At 35.7% G+C, this 25,959-nt stretch overlaps 1 long non-coding RNA gene across 2 annotated transcripts in view; it reads right to left on the reverse strand.

The window, feature by feature from the left end:
• The window catches only part of LOC309628087, a 483,589-nt gene that overhangs the window by 12,546 nt on the left and 445,084 nt on the right, over positions 1 to 25,959 (reverse strand). For both annotated transcript variants that reach the window (XR_014244141.1, XR_014244142.1), the window contains exon 4: positions 10,345 to 10,389. This is a non-coding gene — a long non-coding RNA (uncharacterized lncRNA). The remainder of the gene's footprint in view (positions 1 to 10,344; positions 10,390 to 25,959) is intronic.

The following is a 25,959-nucleotide window of genomic DNA, read 5'->3' on the forward strand; positions in this document are numbered from 1 at the left end:
CTGCCTCAGTTATTCTGGTATTGATTCCTTCTAGAGAATTTTTAATTTCATTTATTGTGTTGTTCATTATTTATTGTTTGCTCTTTAGTTCTTGTAGGTCCTTGTTAAACGTTTCTTGTATTTTCTCCATTCTATTTCTAAGATTTAGGATCCTCTTTACTCTCATGACTCTGAATTCTTTTTCAGGTAGACTGTCTATTTCTTCTTCATTTTTTGCTTTGGTGGGTTTTTACCTTGCTCCTTCATCTGCTTCATATTTCTCTGTCTTCTCATTTTGTTTAACTTACTGTATTTGTGGTCTCCTTTTCGTAGGTTGTGGGTTCATAGTTCCTGTTGATTTTGGTGTCTGCTCCCAGTGGGTGAGGTTGGTTCAGTGGGTTTTGTAGGCTTCCTGGTGGAGGGTTCTGGTGCCTATGCTCTGGTGGGTGTGGCTGGATCTTGTCTTTCTGGTGGGCAGAACCGCATCTGGTGGTGTGTTTCGGGGTGTCTGTGAACTTAGTATGATTATAGGCAGCCTCTCTGCTAATGGGTGTGGTTGTGTTCCTGTCTTGCTAGTTTGTTGGCATTGGGTGTTCCAATGCCAACAAACTTGCTTGCAGCTTGCTTGCCATTGGGTGGAGCTGGGTCTTAGCATTGAGATGGAGATCTCTGGGAGAGCTCTCGCCGACTGATATTACTTGGGGCCGGGAGGTCTCTGGTGGTCCAATGTGTTGAACTCGGCTATCCCTCCTCTGGTACACCAGGCCAGAGCACCAAGACCCTGTCAGCCACATGGCTGGCTTGTAGGCTACATCTGCTGTGAAGGGCCCGGTGAGTCTTCAAAGAGGAACTGGAGTTCTTATCCTGGTGTGGTTCTTTGACCTTTTACTCCTGGATACTCCAAGAAAAACAACACAACAGCCAAGCCTGAGAAAAAGTTTCCCTGTGGGGCATATCACTGTTTTACTGCACAAAACATGCATGATACTTTCAAATCCCTCAGGCTTTGGGATGAAACAGTCAAAATGAGAACACCAAAGTGACCAAGACAATAAACAAGTTTCAGGAGGAGTTTAAGATTTTGAAAATTATCTTTTAACATGTGCTTTACACTGTTTTGATATATACTAAAATATGCTCTGGATACTATTTTTCCAAAATTTTAAAGATCTAGTATTATTAAAGTTTATTCTTAAATATTTATTTTTTTTTATTTTTAGTGTGAATAAAATATGTTTAATTTATATGTTCTATGTTTCCATATTTGTAGAATAACTATAAAATTTTGATAATTATTTTTAAAAGCAGTCTCACTGTACTCTTAGTTTTATTTGTTCCTTCCACTGATTTTTCTAAGTAATCCTATTATACACTTATGTTTTGTCCTTTTTTCTTTTCAATAACTATATATTTTATTTTTTTAATAGCATTTGTTAGAACTTTCAGAACAATTTTTAGCAATACTGTCAAAAGATGTCACTTTTGTTATATGTGTAACTATAGTAGGAAGGTCCATGGACTGTAATTGTTATGTATAATGTTGACAGTTGCATGAAAGGTATTTATTCACACTAAAATTCAGTTAGCCCCAACTCATTACCAGTTACTCTTCAGGCTATGTTTGATAGAGTAACTTCTGTAGAAAATAGATCAAAAAATGTACAGTGGATCAGACAGAACAGAAGTTCGTTTCTTCTTCTCATAACAATACTGGTTGAGCTTCATAGTGGGGTTGTCCTCCTCAATGCAGCTATTGAGGGTCCAAGGCTGTTGGAGAGTCAGCCATCATTCTCATGTAATTTCAAAGTCACCCTGAAGGTTTAATATATTCCAGGTTGTACAAGTTATAGTGGTCATAAGTCTTTTAATGGCTAAGTCTTCAAAAGGTGTACATATCTTTTACTCATAGTCCATTAGCTATACTTCAGTCACAGGGTTCACATCTTACTGGAGGGAGGTTAGAATGCCCAGGAAAAAATAGGAGAACATGAACTTAGAGAGGAACTAGCAGTCTCTGCCATAGAGGCCAAGGAAGAGACTTACAGAAGTGATGCTATGGGAACTTGAGGCTAAGTCATAAAGGATATAGTTTAGTATCTTGGTTTCTCTGTCTCTCTCTGTCCCCTTCTTTCTCTCTGTGTCTCTGTCTCTGTCTCTCTCATCTCTAGCTCTGTCTCTCTCTGGAACCTAGACTCCATGCTAAGAGGAAAGAGCCAGCCCACCTGGAGGGACTATACATAGATGTTCTGGCTAAGAGCTCCAACTAAGGTCTCAGCTAACTGCCAGTATCAACTGCCATACCTGTGACTTAATGAGCTTTCATATGATTCGTGCCCCCAGCATTCATGTCCTCCAACTGAGGTTCCAGACAGCAACAAAGAAAAGCTGTCTTTACTATGCCCTGTTTGAATTCTTAACCACAGTAATAATTAAATATCTACACATATTTTCTTTGGAAAACTTACCTCAATTGTTCACCTCACCTATAACTTAAAATTATTATTGAAATATTTTATATGAAAATCATTAATTTCACAACTACTTAATACTTTGTGAGCCTATGAAAAATCTTGAACAAGAAGTTCTCTTAGTTTCCACCCTATTCTTATTATAAAATGAGTTTCTAAGCAAGATTTTTGCAAGGATTAAGTAATATGAGATCCATAAAGAGTTTAGGCTAGTTGACTTGAACATAGTAGGCTTTTAATGGTAGCTATCATTAATATTAAAAAATGGATGATTTTCATCAGATGTGTAGACTTAACCTTAGGATCTTTTCCTGTTAAAGAATTGCATGTCCACAATGATATTTAAACTCCTCAAACACCCACTCCATTTAGTGACAATAAAAGTTATTTTAGACTGAAAACATGAGCCTCTAAGGCTGAGAGGGGTTTGTGTGGTTGCGCAGGAGCGCCGGCACAGGCGACTCTTCCTGTGGCGGTGCAAGGTTGAGGAGGTGGCTCGTGAGGGTGAGGCGTTTAGGTGCGTGGCCTCCCCACCCTCGTTTGGTGACGTAACACAGACCTTGGGGCCAGGTTTGCTGGGTTTGTAATGCAGCCCCAACATTTAAGCACTCTATGGCTTTGGGAAACTCAGGTAGCATGAATCTCATCAGCACAGAGAGAAAGCTTCACTGAAAACTCACTGCAGAGCAGCAGGGGAAGCCAGATTCCACAACGGCAACAGCAGGGTTCATGGCAAGAATCAGCTTGCAGGCCGCCCAAGGCAGTCTCATCTTCTGCAGCTGGTAGACCCTCAGGCTTAGGAGCTGTTTCAATCACAGAACCTTGAGACAGTAAGGTGTTTTTGAGACCATCTGTACCAAATCTGTGACTGAACCCAATGAAGACCTCTATATAAACGTTTAAGATTCTGGCAGCACATGTGAGACCTACTCTTTTAGCCACCAGATGCTGAAGACAGCCTCGTAGACAAATTGCTCCCAAGTCAGCCTGTTCTAGCTGAACAACTATTGTAGACCCTCATAATCTGACTTCATAATGGAGACTGCCACATTCACTGCCGTGTGACTGAAAGGGTCTTGGTGCTCTGGCCGGGTGTCAGGTCTGAGCCTCTGAGATGGGAGAGCCGAGTTCAGGACATTGGACCACCAGAGACCTCCCAGCCCCATGTAATATCAATTGGCGAGAGCTCTCCCAGAAATCTCCATCTCCGTGTTACGACCTAGCTCCACTCAATGACCAGCAAGCTTCATGATGGACACCTCATGCCAAACAACTAGCAAGAGAGGAACACAACTCACCCATTAGCAGAGAGGCTACCTAAAATCATACTAAGTTCACAGACACCCCAAAACACACCACCGGATGCGGTCCTGCCCACCAGAAAGGCAAGATCCAGCCTCATCTACCAGAAAACAGGCACCAGACCTGCCACCAGGAAGCCCACACAACCCACTGAACCAACCGTACCCACTGGGGGCAGACACCAAAAACAACGGGAATTATGAACATGCAGCCTGTGAAAAGGAGACCCTAAATGCAGTAAGTTAAGCAAAATGAGATGACAGAGAAATACACAACAGATGAAGGAGTAAGGTAAAAGCCCACCAGACCAAACAAATGAAGAGGAAATAGTCTACTTGAAAAAGAATTCAGAGTTACAATAGTAAAGATGATCCAAAATCTTGGAAATAGAAAGGAGAAAATACAAGAAACGTTTAACAAGGAACTAGAAGAACTAAAGAGCAAACAAACAATGACGAACAACACAATAAATGAAATTAAAAATTCTCTAGAAGGAATCAATAGCAGAATAACTGAGGCAAGAGAACAGGTAATTGACCTGGAAGATGAAATACTGGAAATAACTACCGCAGAACAGAATAAAGGAAAAAGAATGAAAAGAATCAAGGACAGTCTCAGAGACCTCTGGGACAACATGAAATGCACCAACATTCAAATTATAGGGGTCCCAGAAAAAGAAGAGAAAAAGAAAGGGACTGAGAAAATACTTGAAGAGATTATAGTTGAAAACTTCCCCAATATGAGAAAGGAAATAGTCAGTCAAGTCCAGGAAGTGCAGAGAGTCCCATACAGGATAAATCCAAGGAGAAACATGCCAAGACACATATTAAACAATCAAATATTAAATACAAATAAAAAATATTAAAAGCAGCAAGGGAAAAGCAACAAATAACATTCAAGGGAATCCCCATAACGTTAACAGCTGATCTTTCAACAGAAATTCTGCAAGCCAGAAGGGAGTGGCAGGACATATTTAAAGTGATGAAAAGGAAAAACCTACAACCAAGATTACTCTACCCAGCAAGGATCTCATTCAAACTTGACGGAGAAAGTAAAACCTTTACAGACAAGCAAAAGTTAAGAGACTCAGCAACATCAAACCAGCTTTACAACAAATGCTAAAGGAACTTCTCTAGGCAGGAAACACAAGAGAAGGAAAAGACCTACAATAACAAACCCAAAACAGTTAAGAAAATGGTACATACATAGTTTTGGAAGTTTTAACCACAGCAATCAGAGAAGAAAAAGGAATAAAAGGAATCCAAATAAGAAAAGAAGAAATAAAACTGTCACTGTTTGCAGATGACACGATACTCTGCATAGCGAATCCTAAAGATGCTACCAGAAAACTACTGGAGATAATCAATGATTTTGATAAAGTAGCAGGATACAAAGTTAATGCACAGAAATTTCTTGCATTCGTATACTCTAATGATGAACAATCTGAAAGAGAAATTAAGGAAACACCCTCATTTACCACTGCAACAAAAAGAATAAAATATCTAGGATAAACCTACCTGAGGAGACAAAAGACTTATGCAGAAAACTGTAAGACACTGCTGAAAGAAATTAAGATGATACAAACAGATGGAGAGATATACCATGTTCTTGGATTGGAAAAGTCAACATTGTGAAAATGACAGTACAGCCAAAGCACTCTGCAGGTTCAATGCAATCCCCATCAAACTACCAATGGAATTTTTCACAGAACTAGAACAAAAAATTTCACAATTTGTATGGAAACACAAAAGACCCCGAATAGCCAAAGCAATCTTGAGAAACAAACATGGAGCTAGAGGAATCAGCCTTTCTGACTTCAGACAATACTACAAACCTACAGTGATCAAGACAGTATGGTACTGGCACAAAAACAGGAATATAGATCAATGCAACAGGATAGAAAGCCCAGAGATAAACCCACGCACATATGGTCACCTTATCTTTGATAAAGGAGGCAAGAATATGCAATGGAGAAAAGACAGCCTCTTCAGTAAGTGGTGCTGGGAAAACTGGACAGCTACATGTAAAAGAATGAAATTAGAACATTCCTTAACACCACACACAAAAATAAACTCAAATGGATTAAAGACCTAAATGTAAGGCCAGATACTATAAAACACTTAGAGGGAAACATAGGCAGGACACTCTGTGACAGAAATCACAGCAAGATCCTTTTTGACCCACCTCCTAGAGAAATGAAAATAAAAACAAAAATAAACAAATGGGACCTAATGAAGGTTAAATAGCTTTCACACAGCAAAGGAAACCATAAAGAAGACGGAAAGACAACCCTCAGAATAGGAGAAAATATTTGCCAGCGAATCAACTGACAAAGGATTCTTCTCCAAAATAACAAGCAGTTCATGCAGCTCACTATCAAAAACACAAACAACCCAATCCAAAAATGTGCAGAAGACCTAAATAGACATTTCTCCAAAGAAGATATACAGATTGCCAACAAATACATGAAAGGATGCTCAACATCTCTAAGCACTAGAGAAATGCAAATCAAAACTACAATGAGGTATCTCCTCACACCAGTCAGAATGGCCATCATCAAAAAATCTACAAACAGTAAATGCTGGAGAGGGTGTGGAGAAAAGGGAACCCTCTTGCACTGTTGGTGGGAATGTAAATTGATACAGCCACTATGGAGGACAGTATGGAGGTGCCTTAAAAAACTAAAAATAGAACTACCATATGACCCAGCAATCCCACTACTGGGCATATACCCTGAGAAAACCATAATTCAAAAAGAGTCATGTACCAGAATGTTCATTGCAGCACTATTTACAGTAGCCTGGACATGGAAGCAACCTATGTGTCCACTGACAGATGAATGGATAAAGAAGATGTGGCACATATATACAATGGAATATTACTCAGCCATAAAAAGAAACGAAATTGAGTTATTTGTAGTGAGGTGGATGGACCTAGAGTCTGTCATACAGAGTGAAGTAAGTCAGAAAGAGAAAAAGATATACCGTATGCTAACACATATATGGAATCTAAAGAAGAAAAAAAAATGGTTCTGAAGAACCTAGGGACAGGACAGGAATAAAGACACAGACATAGAGAATGGAGTTGAGGACACGGGGAGGGGGAAGTGTAAGCTGGGACGAAGTGGGAGTTTGGCATTGACATATATACAAATGTCAAATACCAAATACATATCTACCAAATGTCAAATAGATAGCTAGTGGGAAGCAGCCGCATAGCACCGGGAGATCAGCTCAGTGCTTTGTGACCACCTAGGTGGGTGGGAGAGGGAGGGTGGGAGGGAGACACAAGAAGGAGGGGATATGTGGATATATGTATACGTATAGCTGATTCACCTTGTTATACAGCAGCAACTAACACAACAATTTAAAGCAATTATACTCCAATAAAGATGTTAAAAAAATAAAATATAAATACATAAATAAAAGTTATTTTAATAAAATTTTGAGTCTAAAGGATGTCAATTTTAATGTTCTTATTTTTCATAGACTAACGCTCTTGCCTTCAGAGTCAATTACAAGTCCATTATTCCCAAGAATTTTCCTGACATTACTCCCACACATGTTAAAAAATAAAATTATGTTTACTTGGTATATATTTGAAAGAAAAAAGTAGAATAAATTGAAACACTTCTCTGGGAGAGATAGAATCAGTTTGAACAGAAAGCAGCACACTCAGAAAATAAGTTATTAGATTTAACTTTAGGTCCCAGATGTTCAGTAAAATGCTAAAGGAACTTTCCAGCTGAAAATTTTCTTAACAATTAAATGGCAAGATGTCAAATGTCAGACGATTCCAATGTCAGGAAGCAAGCTGAAATAATCTGCTTTCTCCTTGTTGATGGCTAATTGTACTGGTAAATGCTGAATAATCATTGAGAATACAGTAATGCTCTGGTCATGATGACCTCTCTTAAAATCTTTTACCGAACATGTTTTTTAATCACTTCAACATCTATTAAAGACATTGGTTTAACAAAATATTTTCCTGCAGCCTTTTTGTACTTCTAGCTCAATGTGTAGGATTAAAATGCAGTTAAACCTTTGAAATCTAAATAAATAAGATAGTGTTTGGGACTTGATGAGAAAAAGGGGTCAGAAGATTCCCTACACATGAAGTAAACATTTGGTAAATTAGAAACAATCAAAACAGAAAAGAGAGATATTTTCTCATAGAATGGAACATATGATCATACAATACTAGCTAAATTTAACATTATAAACTTACATTTAATGTAATGGCTGCACATTTATAATATAGCAGTAAATATATTTCCTGGGACTCAAGAGTTACTAATCAATCATTCCATTGTTCTTTTCTCTTTTTCCTTTTTTCTTTTTCTTTCTTGGAGTATAATTTACATACAGTGAACAGCATGTATTAAAAATGTCTACTTTGATAAGGGTGTTTTATGTACATATCAGTGAAATCATCCCTGCAGTCAACATAGAGAACATATCTATCACCCCTAATAGTTTTTTCAGGTACCTTTATAATCAACTACTTTCCCCTTCCTGCTGTGCTTTCACCTGTCTGGGTCCCCTGACATACACTGATGTACTTTCTATCACTATAGATTAGTTTGAATTTCCTAGATTTTTATATAAATACAATCTTATAGTATGTGCTATATTTAAATCTGGCTTATACTTGACATAACCATCTTGAGTTTCATTCATGTTTCTGCATATCACTAGTCCATGTTTTATTACTGAGTAGTATGCAGTTGTATCAATATACCTTAATTTATGAATTCTTTCACCAGTTGATCCTTTGAGTTGTTTCTAATTTTTAGGTATTTCAAAGAAAGTTGCATGGATGTTCATGTAATACATGTCTTTGTATGCCCAGATGCTTTCACTTACTTTGGGTAAATAACTAGGAGTAGAATGGCAAGATCATATAGAAGGTGTATATTCAACTTTTGAAGAAACTACCAAACTATTTCATAATTTCATTGTACTATTTTACATTCGCACCATAAATGTATGAAAGTTCCAGTTCCTTCACATCTATATTAGCGCTTAGTATGGTTAGTCATTCTAATATGTGTGTAGTAGTATCTCATTGTGGTTTTAATTGCATTTCCCTAATTACTTATGATATTGAACATTTTTAATATGCTTATTTGTCACCCTTATATTTTCTTAGGTTAGCTGCCACTTCAAATATTTTGCCCATCTTTAATTGGGTAGCATGTTTACTTGAGTAATGAGAATTCATTATATTCTGGGTATGAGTCCAAGTTTGCTCTTCTTTTTAAAATTGCTTAGCTATTCTGCATTCTTTCCCATATGAATTTTAGAATCGTCTTGTAAATTTCTGCAACAGACGGTTGCTGGAATTTTAATTGAAATTGTGTTGAACCTATAGATCTATTGGGGAAAAGTCATATTTTAGAAATTTGAGTCTTTCAAGCCATGAATATGGTACATCTCTCAATTTATTAAACATCTTTAATTTCTCTCTTCTTTGATTTCTAGTTTTCAGTGTGTATGCCTTGCACATTCTTTGTCAAATTTTTTCCTGAGCATACATATTTTGACACTATTATCAAAGGTAATTTTTAGATCTTCTGTATCCTTACTCATTTTCTGCCTATCACTCTATCATTTATAAGGGAACAGGAATTGAAATCACTGATCATATTGTGAATTAATGTATTTCTCTGTGAAGTTCTATCAGTTTTTGCTTCAAGTGTTTTGCTTTTTAGTTTCATAAACATTTAGGATTATTTTGTCCTATTGAAAGTTGACCTTTTTTCATTATTAAATGGCTTTCTTTATCCCTGGTATTGTCTTTTGCTTTGAAATCTACTTTTTTGAGTGTTAACATAGCCACTGCCATATTCTTTTGAATAGTAGTAGCATTATGTATAGTTGTCCATCCTTTTACTTTAAACTATTTTTGTTCTCTGTATTTGAAGTTTGTTTCTTATAGGCACTTTATAGTTGAGTCATACTTTTTTATGCAATCTGAATATCTCTACCTTTTACTTGTTGCATTTAGACTACCCATATTTAATGTAATTATTGGTTCAGTTATCATTTTTTATATTTGTTTCCTATCTTTCCCATCTTTCTTTGTTTCTTCTTTTTTTTCCCATCATTTTTGTACTTTTGATACTTTTACTATCTCCCTTTTGCTGGTTTATTAGCTATAACTCTGTTTTGTTATTTTAATGATTACTTTAGAGTTTGAAGTATAGCAATTCACCACCAAGGGATACTTTCACAAATGTATGGAAAACAGTATAGCAGTTTCTCAAAAAAAATAAAAATGAAATTAACATATGATCCAAGAATTCTGTTTTGGGATATATGTCCCCCCAAATTAAAAGCAGAAGCCTGAACAGATATTTGTACACACATGTTCATAGCAGCATTATTCACAATAGCCAAACTGTGGAAGCAACCCAAGTATTCAATTGGTGGATGGATGGATAAATAAAATGTGTATATACATACAATAAAATATTATTCAACCTTACAAAGGAAGAAAATTCTTACATATACTATAACATAGAGAAACTTAAGGATATTATGCAGTGAAATAACTCAGTCACAAAAGACAAATACTGTATGACTCAACTTACATGAGGTGATCAAATCCATGGAGAAAGAAAGTACAATGGTGATTGCTAAGGGGTGGAGAAGAGGAGAATGGAAATTGTTTATTAGGTACAGAATTTCAGTTTTGCAAGATGAAAAAAGTTTTGTTGATGGTTGGTTATAAGGGCAACAACACAACAATGTGAATGTACCTAATGCCATGGAGCTGGATACTTAAATATTAAGATGGCAAATATTATATTTATTTTACCACAATTTAAAGGATAAAAGGGAAAGTGGGGCAGATTTTGGTTATAGGCTTATACTCTTGATACAGAGGAGTAGTTGGGCTACTATATGTTTACATGTCTACAGAGTAGAGGTATGGGTTTGAATCCCCACTGCTCAGATGTTCCTTCCAAAAGTCTCAAAAAGATTGAGTGGAAAATGCTATAAGTACAGACAACTCTGAGAGTTAAAAACGCCAGAGGACCCAATAATAGGGGAGCCTCCACAATACTGTGAGATTAACTTCAGAAGCCAAACCAGAGAAAAATCCCCTTGGGCTTCTGGCATGGGGAAGAGAAAAGGAACCACTTTAAAATACATCTGAGCTCTGTGTTCTTCTTAACAAAGCCTGCCCTCCAAAGAAACTAGTTAGAGCCTCATCAACTAGAGTATGATGAGACCTCACTGATTTGAGGAAGGAAAATACCCAATTCCAGCCAATTCTAGCTTTTCAAATGGGAAAAGGGAAATATCCAATTCTAACCCACTCTAACCATCCTGTCCCACCTAAGGGAAGGGGGGGGAAAAAAACAGGAATACTTGTAAAGTTCACAGCCCACAGGCACAGACTTACTAAAAGAATGAGACCAAATCATAGGACTATAGAACACTACCCACCCCCTCACTTCTCACCACCACATTACTAAAGGACTTTTTACAGCAATTCCTTTTACCCAGTACATTATGTCCAACTATCAAGAAAAAATTACAAGGCATACCAAAGGTCAGAAAATACAATTTGAAGAGACAGGGCAAGCATCGGAATCAGACATGACAGGGATGTTAGAATGATCACACCAGGAATTTAAAACAGCTATGATTAATATGCTGAGGACTCTAATGGATAAAACAGCATGCAAGAACAGATGGTTAGTGGAGGCAAAGAGATGGAAATCCTAAGAAAGAACCAAAAGAAATACTAGAGATGAAAAACACTATAAAATAAATGATAATGCCTTTGAAAGCTTATTAATAGTTGGATATAGCTGGGGAAAGAATCTCTGAGCTAGAGGAAATATCAATACAATCCTCAAAAACCAAAAAGCAAAGAGAATAAAAAACTGAAAAAAAAAAAAAACCAGAACAGAATAAGCAAAGAATGTGGGACAACTACAAAACATGTGGCATGCACATAGTAGGAATACCAGAGGACAAGAGAAAAAGGAACAAAAGGTGTATTTGAAATAATAATGAATGAGAATTTCCCCAAATTAATGTCAGACACCAAACCACAGATCTCGGAGGCTCAGAGAACACCAAACAGGCTAAATGTCAAAGAAACAATATCTTGGCATAAAAAAGGGAAAAATCAAAAATAAAGAAAAATCCTGAAAGAAGCTAGAGCATAAAAATGACTTACCTATAGACAAAGATACAGATTATATCCAACTTATCCTCAGAAACCATAAAAAGAAGAAGAAAGTGGAGTGAAATATTTAGTGTTGAGAGGAAAAAAAAAAAAAAAAAAAACCACCAACCTAGAATTCTGCACCCTGCAAAATTATCCTTCAAAAGTAAAAGAGAAATCTGAGCTTCCTCCAACAAACAAAAATTGAGGGAATTTGTTGTCAGCAGACCTGCCCTGCAAAAAGTGTTAAAATGTTAAAAGAAGTTCTTTAGATAAAAGAAATAAAATATAGGTCAGAAACTCAGATCTATATAAAGAAAGCTAGAACATCAAAGAATAAATCAGTGAAGGTAAAATTAAAACTTTTATTTTTCTTATAATTAACCTAAAAGATAACAGTTTGTTCAAAATAAAAATAGCAAGAATGTATACAGATACATTGCATATATATATACATATATGCTATATATATGTGTGTGTGTATATATATATATGCATGCTTATGGCTTATATATGCTTATATATAAGTAAAATGGATTACATCAATAAGACAAGGGATGGGGGAAAGGAATTAGGATAATTTGGTTATTATAAGGTACCATTACCTGGGAAGTAGTATAATGTTATTTGAAAGTGGACTTCAGTTAGTTGTTAATGTATATTGCAAACTCTAGTGAATTCACTTAAAAAGGAATAAAAAGTATAACTGATATAAGAAAGGAGAGAAAATGAAATCATATAAAATGTTCAATTAAAACCACAAAAGGCTGAAAAAGAGAGGAAGACAAAAAAAAAAAAAAAACCCCACAGGACCAAAAGTACAAGGGCAAAAAATAGAAAACAGCAACAAATATGGTGGATATTAACCCAACTATATAAATAATTACTTTGAATGCCAGTGGTCTAAAGCACCAATTAAAAGGCAGACCATTATCAGAGCGGGCCAGAAAACATCACCTAACTATATATTATCTATCGAGGACACGGGGAGGGGGAAGGGTAAGCTGGGATGAAGTGAGAGAGTGGCAATGACATATATACACTGCCAAATGTCAAATAGATAGCTACTGGGAAGCAGCCACATAGCACAGGGAGATCAGCTCAGTGCTTTGTAACCACCTAGAGGGGTGGAATAGGGAGGGTGGGAGGGAGACGTAAGAGGGAGGAGATGTGGGAATATATGTGTATAGCTGATTCACTTTGTTATAAAGCAGAAACTAAGACACCATTGTAAAGCAGTTATACTCCAATAAATATGTTTATAAAAAAAGAAGCCCACTTAAAATATAAAGAAATATATGTTAAAAGTAAATATATAAAAATATATCATACTAGCACTAAAAAAAGAAAGCAGGAGCTGTATTAATTTTAGACATAGTAGACTTCAAAGCAAGGAAGGTTATGAGGGATAAAGAAGGGCATTACATAATGGTAAGTGGTCAGTTCTGCAAGAAGACATAATTTTTTTTTTAAGTATAGTTGATTTACAATATTGGGTTAGTTTCAGGTGTACAGCATATTGATGTCAAAGTGTGTTCTGCCTATGTTTTCTTCTAAGAGTTTTCTGGTATCATGTCTTACATTTAGGAATTTAAATCATTTCTAGTTTAGGGAGATCAGCTCGATGCTTTGTGACAACCTAGAGGAGTGGGATAGGGAGGGTGGGAGGGAGGCTCAAGAGGGAGGGGATATGGGGATATATGTATACATATAGCTGATTCACTTTGTTTTACAGCAGAAACTAACACAGCAATGTAAAGCAATTATACTCCAATAAAGATATTTAAATCAATCAATCAGTCATTTCAAGTTTATTTTTGTATATGGCATGAGAGAATGTTCTAATTTCTTCAGTTTACATGTAGCTGTCCAACTTTCCCAACACCACTTGTTGAAGAGACTGTCTTTTCTTCATTGTATATTTTTGCCTCCTTTGTCATGGTTGACTGTAGGTGCATGGGTTTATTTCCTGGCCCTGTATTCTGTTCAGTTGATCTATATGCCTGTTTTGTGCCAGTACCATACTGTTTTGATTACTGAAGCTTTGTAGTATAGTCTGAAGTCTGGGAGGATTTATACCTCCAGCTTTGTTCTTTTTTCTCAGGATTGCTTTAGCAATTCTGGGTCTTTTGTGGTCCCATATAAATTTTAGGATTATTTGCTCTAGTTCTGTTAAAAACATCACAGGTATTTTTATAGGGATTGCATTAAATCTGTAGATTGCTTTGGGTAGTATGGCCATTTTAACAATTTTAATTCTTCCAATCTAAGAGCACAGGATATCTTTCCATCTCTTTGAATCATTTTCAGTTTCCCTTACCAGTGTTTTACGGTTTTAAGTGTGTAGGTCTTTCATCTCCTTAGTCAAAATTTTTCTTATGTATTTTATTTTTTGATGCAATTTTAAATGGGTTTGTTTTTTTTACCTTCTCTTTTTGGTATTTCATTATTAGTGTAAAGAAATGCAGATTTCTGTATATTAATCTTGTATCCTGCTACCTTGCTGAATTCATTTATTAGTTCTAATAGTTTTTTGTGTGGGGACTTTAGTGTTCTCTATATAGAGTATCATGTCATCTGCAGATAGTGACAGTTTTGTCTCTTCCCTTCCAATTTGGATAACTTTTCTTTCTTTTTCTTGACTGATTGTTGTGGCTAGAACTTCCAGTACTATGTTGAATAGCAGTGGTGAGAGTGAGCATCCTTGTCTTGTTCCTGAATTTAGGGAGAAGCTTCTCAGCTTTTCATCATTGAGTATTATGTTGGCTGTGGGTTTATCATAAATGGCCTTCATTATGTTGAGATATGTTTCCTCTATACCCACTTTGGTGAAACTTTTCATCATAAATGGATGTTGAATTTTGTCAAATGCTTTTTCTGTCTATTGAGATGATTATGTGGTTTTTGTTTTTCCTTTTGTTAATGTGGTATATCACATAGATTGATTTGCGTATATGGAACCATACTTGTGACCCTGGAGTGAATCCAACTTGATCATGGTGTTTTATCCTTTTTATGTGTTGTTGGATTTAGTTTGCTACCATTTTGTTGAGGATTTTTGCATCTCTATTAATCAAAGATATTGGCCTGTAATTTTTTTTATAGTGTCTTTGTCTGGTTTTGATATCAGGGAGATGGTGTCCTAATAGAAGGATTTTGGGAGTGATTCCTCTTCTTCAATCTTTTGGAATAGTTTGAAAGGGATAGATATAAAGTTCTTTGTACTTTGTATAAAGTTCTTCTGTGTGGTAGAATTCCCCAGTGAAGCTGTCTAGTCCTGGACTTTTGTTTGCAGGGAGTTTTTTTTATTATTATTATAGGTTCTATTTAACTTCTAGTGGTTGGTCTGTTTAAATTATCTGTCTCTTCTAGACTTAGTCTTGGCAGGCTCTATGTTTCTAGAAACTTGTCCATTTCAAGAAGACATAACAATCCTTAACATGTATGTGCCTAACAACAGAGCATCAAACTATATGAGGCAAAACTGATAGAACTGTTAAGCTAACTATGAAAAGAAGAGAGGACACACATTGCTAGAAAAGGAAATAAAGCATACAGATTGGGAAGGAAGACAAGCTGTTTTTGTTAACAGATGACATGATCATCTGTGCAGAAAATTTGAAAGAATCAAAATATAAGCTCCTGGATCTAATTAGCTATTATAGTAAGTTTACAAGATAAAATGTTAATATGCCAAATTTGTTTGCTTTCCTATAACCAACATTGAACAAGTGGGATTTGAACTTTAAATCACAGTATCATTTATATTAGCACCCCAAAAATGAAATACTCAGGTATGAGTCTAACAAAATATGTAGAAGATCTATATAAGAAAAATTACAAAACAATGATGAACAAAGTCAAAGAACTAAATAAACTGAAAGATATTTTATACTCGTGGATAGGAAGACAATATTGTCAAGATGTCAGTTCTTTCCCAGTTGATCTATAGATTCAATGTAATCCCAATCAAAATGCCAAAAAGCTATTTTATGGATATTGGCAAACATATTCTAAAGTTCATATGGAGAGGAAAAAAACCCAGAATACACAACACAATATTGAAGGAGAGGATAAAAGTTGGAGGACTGAAGCTACCTTACTTCAAGACTGTCTATAAATATATAGTAATCAAGATAGTGTGGTATTGGCAAAAAGTAGACAAAGAGATCAATGAACCAGAATAGAGAGCCCAGAAATAGACCTCATAAATATGTAGTCAACTGATCTTTGACAAAGGAGTAAAGGCAACACAATGGAGCAAAGATATTCTCTTCAATAAATGGTGCTGAAACAACTGGACATCTGCATTCAAAAAAAAAATGAATCTAGACATAGAATTTACACCCTTCACAAAAATTTAACTCAAAATTGACCACAGACCTAAATATAAAACACAAAACTATAAAACTCCTAGACAATAGTAAAGGAGAAAATCTAGATGAACTTGGGTATGGTGATGCCTATCTAGATACACACCAAAGACACAATCTATTAAAGAGGTAATCGATTAGCTGGACTACATTAAAATTTAAAATTTCTGCTCTGTGGAAGACAGTGTCAAGAGAATGACAAGATAAGGCACATACTGGGAGAAAATACTTGTTAAATACATCATTAAGGACTGTTATCCAAAATATACAGTGAATTATTAAATGCAACAGTAAGAAAACAAACACCCCGATTAAAAAATGGACCAAAACCTTAACAGACATCTCACCAAAAGAGATATATATACAGATGACAAACATGTAAAATGATTATTTGCATCATAAATCATCAGTGAAATGCAAATTAAAACAATAATGAGATACCACTGTACATCTATTAGAACAGCCAAAATTCAGAACACTGAGAACACCAAATGCTGGCAAAGGATGTGGAGCAATAGGAACTCTTAGGTATCATTGGTAGAATGCAAAATGGTCCAGTCACTTTGGAAGACAGTTTGGTGGTTTCTTATGTACTCCTCCCATACAGCCTAACAATTGTGCTCCTTGGTGAATACCCATAGGATTTGAAAATTTATGTCTACACATAAACCTGTACCCAGATATGTATCCATACACATCTTTATCCATAATTGCCGAAACTTGGAAGAGACCAAGATATCCATTAGGTTAAAGGATAAGAAAATTACTGTAATCCAGAAAATAAAATATTATTCAGTGGTGAAAATAAATGAGCTATCAAATGATGAAAAGAAATAGGGGAACTTTAAATGCATATTACTAATGAAAGAAGCCAATCTGAAAAGGTTACATACTACATGACTCCAAGTAAGTAACATTCTGAAAAGGCAGAGCTATGGAGACAAGTTCAGTGGTTGTCAGGGACAGGAAGAGAGGAGAGATGGAGGAGAGATGAATAGACAGAGCGCCAAGGATTTTTAAGGCAGTGAAAATACTCCATATGATATTATATTGATATGTCATTTTACATTTGTCCAGACCGATAGAATGTACAACACAAAAAGTGAATCGTAATGTAAACTACAGACTTTTGCTGATAATGATGTGCCAATGTAGGTTCATCCTTCATAAAAAATGTGCCACTCTTGTGACTGATGTTAATAATGGGGGAGGTTATGTATGTATGGGATCAGGGGGTATACAGGAAATCTTTGTACCTTCCTCTTAATTTTGTTGTAAACTTAAAACTTCTCTAAAAAATAAAGTCTTTTTAAAATTCTAAATATTAAACAATAGGAAAAAGTGGACTATGCCAAAGAAGTAGGATTGAATTCTTAATTGTACTGTTAAATCTGGTAAATAATCCAGATCAGCTCTACCTGAATTTCTATCCCTGACTCTCTTATGATGCTAATCTTTTTTCTCCCTTAGTATGCTACTTATATTAGTTTTGATGATACCTTCACTAGTAATGACTCCATTACTGTGTCGAGCCTCACATCTGCCTTTTTGATCAACTGCTTTCCTATTAACACAGCCTTTTCTTGTTGGGTACTGAGAAACTTTTAATTCCTTGTTAACTCTCCAAGGAAGCTATGAATGTTGGAAATGAAAAAGAAATGCAAGCAAATCAGAGGAAAGAAACTATTTCATAGGATAAATTAAAACTAACCAACTTGTCAATCTTGACTAACAAGCCAACAAACATACTTCTCTGTGGAATACTTCCCATTTTATTCATTTTCAGGAAGACTATCCTTCTACAGTGTTTCTATGTTAGGGTTACAGTTTTGACTGATTTATAACCATTCCTCCAGAGATTATCAGTTACATGAAACAGAGTAATCAAAACCCTTAGTTAAAAAAAAAAAAAAACCCTTAGTTACTTATAGATTGTAAAAGTTAATAGAGAACATACATAAATGATCCATGCAGAAGAAAGAAAAATACATAAAATAATCAGAAAGACCTCATCCAATTGATAGTTCTTCTAAACAAAATACAGGCACTAATAAAATAATATATGCAAAATTCTTCTGACCTGAAGGCTGTAAACTGCTAGTTCATCCACACTCTGGTCATTATTTCTTTCAGTTAAAATTACTTTTCTGGAGTAATGCTACTGTATATCTTTATTGTGGGCCAATGTCTTCAAGCCTACAATGATACTGACATGTTGGAAATTTTCTGTTATTTTGGAATAGGAACATAGTCTTTTTTATCTTGGTTCTCTTAGGGGAAGAATTAACTCTTCCAAAGAAATATATATATTCACTCCAGGGTTATTTCCTTTACCACATTTTCAGAGTTCCCTTCTAGTAAGAGTAATTACAGGTATAAAATTATCTTCTTGGGCTTTTCCATTTGTGTCATATCTGCTTACATCTGTTTTATAAACACATGTATACAAAATTGGAAAGAAAAACTATATGCACAGAAAGAATATCATATAGATTGAATTGGCAAAATGAAAAACAAAATATTAACTTGATTCAAATATGTATCAAATCAGAAATATAGCATGGTATTCTGGAAAAAAACACATTTATCCATGCCAAAAATAGCACTACAGTTTACATTCTTCCCCATCCCCCAAAACAGTTTCCCAGTGTACCATTAATAAATACTTTAAAGTTTCTTGTGAGTATAGTGAAGAGATTTTATATGTATTTTATTTATATTTGTAATTTTAAAATCTAATGCAAAGAAATCTTGCAAAACTATTTGATCTTGTATTGTCTATAATTAGATATATGTATTTTTTAATTACATTTATCATGTGAACTTTATTTTGATTATCTTTATCTGTACATTTTGGAAGGATGTTGTGCTAAAATGAGGTTACTGTGACATTTAGGATTTTTGTTTGCTTGTGTGTTTCTTCTCCAAAAGCCATATGCTAGATGATTTTATTTTATTGGTAACATGTGGCCCACAAAGAAATTTTATGACCTTTTTACCAGTAAGTTTTTGCAGCTAGACTAAGAAACCCATTGCATATTGAGAAAGTGTTCTCTTTCTTAGCTGAATAATAGAAAAAGTAGAAAAGTAGACGTTGAATCAGTTTAATTTTATTAACAATGGCAAACCCAATTTCTAAATTAGCAGAACACATTCCATCAGTGGTGCTGAAGACAAGATTAATGCCCATATTGTAAATTATTGATAATATTTCTGGCATTATAATATGAAATATGAGGTATAATTTAATCCATAGGAAAGATGAAACTTACAGTACTATTCAAAGTATAAAAAGCAGCACGTCTACTTAACTACATTTATATTTTTTAAACTTGCTGGCATGTGTTACTACACCCTGCATTCAGAGGATTTAGAAATTAGTCTCCACCTTAAAAATCGGTATATGGTACCTATAAATATAGTTACTAAAATATAGAAACTAAATAGTTTCCTGTGGCTCCTGTAATAAATTGTCACAAACCAGGTGACTTACAACAACAGAAATGTATTCTCCTGCAGTTCTTGGGGCCAGACAGATGAAATCAGAGTGTCAGTAGGGCTGAACTCTCTGGGATGGCTCTAGTGGGGAATTCTTCAATTCTACCAGCTTCTAGTGGCTACAGGCATTCCTTAGCTTGTGGCTATGTGACTTCAGTCTCTGCTTTTGTCTTCACATGTCCTCTTCCTCTGTGTTATCTTCTTTTTCTGTCTCTTATAAGGACATTTGTCACTGGATTTAGGGCCCACCAGATAAACCAGAATGATCTCACCTCAAGATCCTTAACTTAATTATATCTTCAGGTCCCTTTTTGCCAATAGGGTCACATTCATAGGTTCTGGAAGTTAGGACATAGACATCTCTTTGAGGGGGGCTATAGTTTCAACCCACTGCACTACCTACACATGCATATACCTCGTTCCTGAGTAAGGCCTCAAGCAAAGTTATATGTATCTGAAATCTAGATTAGACCTACGAATTTCAAAAATATAACTGTATTTACCTTAAGCTATCAATATTCAGATAAAGAATTAGTTTCCTATCATCCTCCTCAGAAAATAAGTACTTTAATAGCATTGAGTAGTCAGATATGTAGACATGACTGGAGGAAATAGGAATAGAGAGAGGAAACATCATCCATAATATGCATGACGATGCACTTATATTATGTACAACATGGGAATTATGTTTTCTGGGGCAGATTGGAAAAGACAGAAAGATATCTACCAGGATAAAGGTGAAAAATACATTCAGTTACTTGAACTCAGAATTTCCATTCAGAAAGTTTCAAATGTTTGGCAGAGGGTGTTATAAAATAACACCTGGAGGTTCCAGAAAAATATGTCAGTCTAACATGTGATAGATGGCAGGAAAATTCCTATATTTTTGTCTACAATTTTTCTCTCCCTCCCTTCCCTGTAAGATTATCTAACCCTTCCCATTGCCATGTGACTTGCCTTGCCTCCTGGGGGAAAAGAACCCATTCCTGCCTCACTGAGTTTTGACTTGCCCACGTGACGTCTTGAGTAGTGGATTGTGAGCAGATAGATGTACAACATGTCGAGTGGAAGCTTAAGATGCAGCATGAACTTTAACACGCAGCCATGAAAAGAGCATGGACTACATATGGGCCACTCCTTCTTGCAGGATCCTGCAGCAGAAATACAGCCTTTAGCTGAGCCATAGTCTACCTTCAGCTAAGAAATTAAAGTTTGTAAATATAAGTCACTGAGATTTGGGGACCATATGTTAGTACAGCAAAATTAACTAAAACAGACATTAGTAAAATGGCAATATACACATTGTTGTTCCCAAACGCATGCTGTTAAACACAACCCTATACAACTGTTTAAAAAATTCTTGTTTAAGGTCAAAATTGCTCCTAAAAACTAGAAAAGCGAGAGTCTAAGAAAAGAAGACAGGGGATCCCATTTGTTAGTAGTGGAGAAAAATGGCAGTTGTTAACAAAAGGGCTTAAAAAGATGTTGCCTGTTATTTTTTATAATATGCTTCAAATATCCCTGGATTTCTCTCACATGAAAAAATAAAATTATATATTTATCAGCTCACAAAGCATGGGATACCCATGACAAGTTATCAGTTTATTTTTTCCAAATAAAATGTTGCACTTGCCATTCTGTGTTTAAAGGACATCCAAAATATTTCCTTCTTTCTTTACTTCACCTGACATTAGCAACTCCTGTTGTCTAGGGAAGACAATTTTGCCTAAGTAACCCTTAACTGCAGCCACAATTCTTACAACTTGACTCAATAAGAATTCCCTTCTGCAATTATTTTTAACATTTCAGAACCTAGTATGTTATAAACAATAATTGCTCACAATTTTATAAACATTCATTTCTATAACAGTCCTAAAAAGTCTTTCAGGAGAAAATATTTATCCACATTCTTTACTTGAAGAAACACATGCAGAGAATTAGGCAGCTTCCTTTACATGTACATTTAATGGCAGAATCTGTACTAGAACCCCTTTCTTCAAACTCCTTAGTCTAAATGATTTCACCAAAAGAGGATATTTCAGGGCAACTCAATCATTTTTTTTCTCCCTCACACTGACTCCTTAACTCTCCTGCATGTAAAAATAATTTCATAAATATTGATTTCTATCACCATAGATTACTGTAAAACTTACTCATCTAGAAGCTCAGGTTAGCCTAAACTGAAAATGAATGAGTAAAGACTGATTGCAATGACATTTTATGTCTTAAAGTCAATAGAAAAGAAGAGGGAAGAACAGCAGTTGGAAATAATTTTAATACCATGAAACTTTTAGATAATTATTTTGTGTTTTATACCTTCAAAATTCAACTTAAAAGGAAATCCATTCATGTATATAATATCTAGTTCCCACCAGTCTAATCAGTATATCAGTGCAGATGCATGCATGCAAATTGGAGAACATCTTTACTATATGTGCTTTGATTCATGCTTTTGGGAAATGTTCCACAGGACTACAGACTGGTATATTGTAGGCCTATTTAGTTTCAATCTAAAAGGCCCCTTGATTCAAAAGATTGCTGACAATTCTGGACCGTAGGTTTTCTCATCAATGTTTAGAGAAGAATTTTCTGAAGGAGTCTGAAAATAATATTTTGTTAAATTGGAAATTGGCCCTCTGAGAAGAGGAAACAACTGGGTTCTCTAATGGTTGGTCTAATTATTTTAAGCCACCTTTCCTAATCCTACATCTACTGCCTTGACATTTTTTTGGAAACACATTCCTTTTTATAGTTAGTAGAAAATAAATACATGTCTTTAGGCCCAGTGAAATATAAACAACTATGGATATTTATTTTTAAGTTAGAGTATATAGGAGAGCATCTTCTTGTTTAGCTCTAAATTTTTAAATACTCTTGTGCCTTATATTAGTCAAAGTATTGATTTTGGCAGTAAATACAGTGATGATGGAAGTAAAATAAAACCTAGAATGTGGAAATAATTTTAACAGAGGGAAATGCATTCTGTAAGAGAGTAATGATAATTCTGTATAAATTTCTTTGGTAAAGTGTTTTCATGTGTGACATTTAGGATGGTCTAATTTGCATTACGGTATACTTATATCATAATCATGTTTCACTTAGGAAATTCAGTTATGTGTGCTGTGCAAAAAATTAATCAGTGGTGGGGGGAGTAGGGAGAGAGAGAGAGAGAGACAGGAAGGAACATATGCCTAAGAGTAAGTGTGATAAAGGAGACATGACTTCAATTCATATCTATTATAATGTGAGCATCTCATTATGTTGATTGCTTACTGTTAAACCAAAACCTTGGACTATTTCATCTGGTGCTTAACCAAAGAAACAGCTATCCAAGCTTCCCTGGTGGTGCAGTGGTTAAGAATCTGCCTGCCAGTGCAGGGGACACGGGTTCGAGCTCTGGTCCAGGAAGATCCCACATGCCACGAAGCAACTAATCCCGTGTGCCACAACTACTGAGCCCACGTGCTACAACTACTGAAGCCCACGTGCCTAGAGCCCCGTGCTTCGCAACAAGAGAAGCCACTGCAATGAGAAGCCCGCACACTGCAACAAAGAATAGCCCCCACTCGCCGCAACTAGAGAAAGCCCACACGCAGTAACGAAGACCCAATGCAGCCAAAAATAAAATAAAATTATTAAAAAAGAAAAACAGCTATCCATACCAATAGTAAAGGTAAAATTGACTGTGTTAGCTTTAACGAGGACCACTATGTCTATCTTCAAATGATTTCTTCAAAAGGAAATTTTAAGGGGATTTTGGACCATTTGCAAAGTTTACTTCTTCTGGTCTCTTTAGAACCCAGTCCATGCACGTTCCTTCCCTCCATGGGTTTAGGTCTAAATTCTCAACTGTATCTTTGCAAACTGAACATTAGTTGTATATTTCAGTGCTTACCAGGTATTGTCCTCTTGGCAACACCCAAGGAAAGATTAATTTATAGCAAAATAATAACATTTAAAAATTATTTGAGTTAAATTTAGTATTAGAAAACATGGTAATTTTTTTTTTTAATTTATTTATTTTTGGCTGTGTTGGGTCTTCCCTTCTATGCGAGGGCTCTCTCTAGTTGCAGCGAGCAGGGGCCACTCTTCATCGCGGTGCGCGGGCCTCTCACCGTCGTGGCCTCTCCTGTTGCGGAGCACAAGCTCCAGATGCACAGGCTCAGCAGTTGTGGGCCACGGGCCCAGCCGCTCCGCGGCATGCAGGATCCTCCCAGACCAGGGCTCGAACCCGTGTCCCGTGCATCGGCAGGCAGACTCTCAACCACTGCGCCACCAGGGAAGCCCTAATTTTTTTAAATTAAATTAAAAAACATTTCTGCTTGCTGTCTCCTGTGTCCATGATGTAGCTAAAACTTCTTGGCTAAGCATAATTTATTTTTAATAAAAATTCCAGTTACAAAATAATGCCAAGTGTGTTTTAGCATTTTGTTTTTCAGTATTTTCTATAACTGTTAGCATATACAGCAATACAAACACAAATTAGGAACTGTTTTTTTATATCTATATAAAATATTTTGCAGAATAAATTAGACATAATATTTGCTACAGACTGAATGATTATGCCCACCAAAAAACTACTATGCTGAAACCTAATCCCCAGTCTAATGGTATTTGGAGGTGGGGCCTTTGGGAGGTGATTAGGTCATAAGGGCAGAGCACTCATGAATGGGATTAGTGCACTTATAAATGAGACTCCAGAGCGCTCTCTCTCCTCTTTAGTCTTATGAGGGTATATCGAGAAGATGGTCAGTTATGAACTCGGAATCAGGTTCTCAACCGGCAGACCCCAAATCTGCTGGTGCCTTGATCTTAGACTCCCCAGCCCCCAGAATTGTGAGAAATAAACATATGTTGTTTATAAGCCACCCAATCTATGATATTTTTGTTATAGCACTCTGAACAGAGTAAGGCAATATCTCAATAAAATTCTGAAACATATTAAAGTATATCTTACCTATTTAAAAATGCACATAATAAAATTTCATCAGTAATCTTCAGTTCTCATGAGTTTTACAACCTGTCGCCAAACCAGACTGCAGAGGTAGCAGGTTTGGAATGGTAAAGTATGGGGAACTCACTTTTGGACACAGTAAGATTTGTTTTCTACTACAAGTGAAGAAGTGAGTAGTTATCTATAAAAGTCTATTCAAGCATATAAGAAATTCAGAGACTTGTTCAAAATATTGGTATAAATTTGAGTCAAACATATTTGTAAGCATTAAAGACTAGATTAGATCACATAGATTAATAGGCATAGAAAACAGAAGCTAACCAAGGATTGAGCTCTAGAGCATTTCCAAATTTTGAAGTCAAAGAGATGAGGAGAAGCCAGCAACAATAACTCAAAAGCAGAAGCCTGAAAAATAGAATGAAAAGCAAGTGAAGATGGTGGCTTGGAAGCCAAGTGAAGAAACTGTTTTAAGAAGCAGAGAATAACCAACTGTATCAAATTCCCCTGACAGATTGACTAAGATGAATATTGAGAATTAGTTGTATTTATTGTATATTTCCATATGTTTATATGTGTAAACATTTATATAAGGCTACATACAGCTACACATTGTTTAATGGTAACGTCAAGCCATTGCCACTTGTCAGGCAGTGTTCTAAATGCTATACATATATTAACTAATTTAATTTTCTAGCAATCGTGTGAGGTAAATATTCATCTTATTCTCATTTTATAGATGAATAAACTCACACACACACACACACACACACACGCACACACACAATAAGTAAGTTGTAAGTTGCCCAGGGTCACACATATGGTAAGTGGTACAGCTAAGATTCAAACCAGGCAGCCTGTACAAACTTTCACAAGGACAGTTCTATTCCAGTTTTGTTGTCTTTTTAAAACTTCATGTATGGGTGTTTCTGACCCTGACACTCAAAGGGACAAGCATGGATTTGGTACTTAAAGGATTTAAGCAAGGATGCATGATGTGATTAAATTTCTACTTTTAAATGTGTGGCAAATGCAAAGTGGAGAATGATTTAATGCGATAACACCTATAGCCAGGAATTACAATTAGAAAGCTCCCCTAGCAATCCAGGCAAGGAATGTGATGGAAGTAGTAATTGGTGATGGAAAAAAGTGAACAAATTTTGGGGCTACTTAAGGATAGAAATCACATACTTCATGATTC

This window comes from Balaenoptera borealis, assembly GCF_965194805.1.
Source record: "Balaenoptera borealis genome assembly, chromosome: 4".
Taxonomy (NCBI): Eukaryota; Metazoa; Chordata; class Mammalia; order Artiodactyla; family Balaenopteridae; genus Balaenoptera; species Balaenoptera borealis.